Raw genomic sequence first — 2,378 nt, 5'->3', positions numbered from 1 at the left:
AAGACACATTTATTCAGCATCATGATCAGACTATTACATTTAGCAATCAACAGCATGGGTGCAAAAAAACAAACTATATTAAAACCCTTTGTTGGAATGCTTTACACTTTCCACAGAACAGAAACTAAAATAACCTGTTATACAATTAGTCACAAATGCAGTGCTCGAGTTTTTTGCCCGTACTTGTGAGTATTGTCTAAAACAGGTTTTCTTTGTAGCAGCCAGGCCCTGCCACCGCTGTGCTTGGCTGAGTTCACAAATCTGTTGTAACCTGTAGCTTCCCTGTCACTTCTCTGGCTCTCCGTTCCTGCTAAGCTTTGTTTCCTGGCAGTAATTAAAATTTTCTGCCACTGCCATGGCTACTGCTGCTGTGGGAACTGCCGTAGCCAACCTTGGTTTCATGGTTTGGAAAAATACTGGCCTCCACCGTCATAGAGGCCAGAGCTTCTGCCTCCAAAATTTCCTCCTTTTATGGGTCCAAAACTTGAAGATTGTTGTAATTGCCAAAATCATTATAGCTTCCACCACCTCCAAAGTTGCTTCTATCATTACCAAATCCATTATAGCCATTTCCACTGCCACCATATCTACCACCACCTCGACTGCCACCAAAGCTAACATGCCCATTGAAGTTTCCTCCATGACCAAAGTTGTCATTCCCACCAAAACCACCTCCATGATCACCACCGAAGTTTCCGGGACCACTTCCACCTCTTTGGCTGGATGAAGCACCAGCCATCTCTTGCTTAGATAGAGCCTTCCTCATGTCACAGCTGTAGCCATTCACAGTATGGTACTTCTGAATGACAGTCTTGTCTACAGAGTCATGGTCATCAAATGTTACAAAAACAATGCCTCTCCTTTTGCCACTGCCTCAGTCAGTCATGATTTCAATCACTCCAACTTTCCCATACTGTTCAAAATAATCTCTTAGATGATGTTCTTCAGTGTCTTCTTTAATGCCACTGACAAAAATCTTTTTCACAGTTAAGTGGGCACCGGGTCTTTGAGAATCTTCTCTCGAAACAGCCCTCTTTGGTTTTACAACCCTTCCCTCCACCTTGTGTGGCCTCGCATTCATGGCTGCATCCACCTCCTCCACAGTGGCATGGGTGACAAACCCAAAGCCTGTGGAGCGCTTGGTGTTCGGATCTCTCATTACCACACAGTCCGTAAGCGTTCCCCATTGCTCAAAATGGCTCCTCAGACTCTCATCGGTTGTTTCAAAGTTCAAACCTCCAATGAAAGACTTCTGCAGCTGTTCAGGCTCTTTGGGAGACTCTGATTGACACCTGATGGTGGTGGGAGGGGAGACTTTAACCGTGCTTACTCGGTGGTGTCTGCAGTGGAAAGCGCCCCCTTCTTACTTTCTAATGGTAATGTTTGATAATAAGAAATTCTTAATTAGAATGATAACAAAATGTATGAAGCTTTATCTAATAGGTTGAGCTCTTCATAACTTAAAAAAAACACTTTCCTATTCATGAAACATAAAGATTTTTTTTTTCTAAAGCTCTTAAGGTTTTATGTTTTATATGTAAATCCTTTGTCTGCCTGGAAGTCATTTTTACAAATGAAATTTTTTATCATCATAGCCAGCCTGTAGAAGACACCCAATATTTTCCATTTCTTTTTATCATTATTTTATTTTATTTTTTAAAGTCTTTAAAAACATAAGAAAAAATTTTTAATGTTTTTTATTTATTTTTGAGAGACAGAGAAAGCACGAGCAGGGGAGGATGACAGAGAGAGGGAGACACAGGATATGAAGACAGGCTTCAGGCTCTGAGCACAGAGCCTGATGCGGGGCTTGAACCCACAAACTGCAAGATCATGACCTGAGCTGAAGTCAGACGCTTAATCAAATGAGCCACTCAGACATGCCTAAAAACATTTTTTAAATGTTTATTTATTTTTGAGAGAGAGAGACAGACAGACAGAGTGCAAGCTATGGAGGGGCAGAGAGGAAAGGAGATGGAGAATCTGAAGCAGGCTCCAGGCTCTGAGCTGTCAGCACAGAGTCCCATGCAAGGCTCCAACTCATGAGCTGTGAGAACATGACCTGAGACAAAGTTGGACGCCTAACTGACAGAGCCACTCAGTCATGCCTAAAAGTTTTTAAAGTTTTATTTTTGAGATGAGGCACCTGGGTGGCTCAGTGGGTTAAGCCTCTGACTTCAGCTCAGGTCATGATCTCACTGTTCCTGAGTTCCAGCCCCATGTTGTGCTCTGTGCTGACAGTTTGCTTCAGATTCTGTATCTCCCTCTCTTTCTGTCCCTCCCCGACTCATGCTCTCTTTCTCAGAAATAAGCATTAAAAAAATTATTTTTAGGGGCCCCTGGGTGGCTCAGTCGGTTAAGCATCCAACTTTGGCCCA

At 42.8% G+C, this 2,378-nt stretch overlaps 1 pseudogene; it reads right to left on the bottom strand.

Annotated features, from left to right (window-relative positions):
* Positions 1–334: 334 nt before the first annotated feature.
* On the bottom strand, positions 335–1,244 carry LOC115280201 (annotated as a pseudogene).
* Between the last annotated feature and the right edge of the window lie 1,134 nt (positions 1,245–2,378).

Source organism: Suricata suricatta, chromosome 1 (genome assembly GCF_006229205.1).
Source record: "Suricata suricatta isolate VVHF042 chromosome 1, meerkat_22Aug2017_6uvM2_HiC, whole genome shotgun sequence".
Classification (NCBI taxonomy): domain Eukaryota; kingdom Metazoa; phylum Chordata; class Mammalia; order Carnivora; family Herpestidae; genus Suricata; species Suricata suricatta.
Note: the sequence above shows the minus strand (reverse complement) of the source record. Positions and strands in the feature narration are given on the sequence as shown.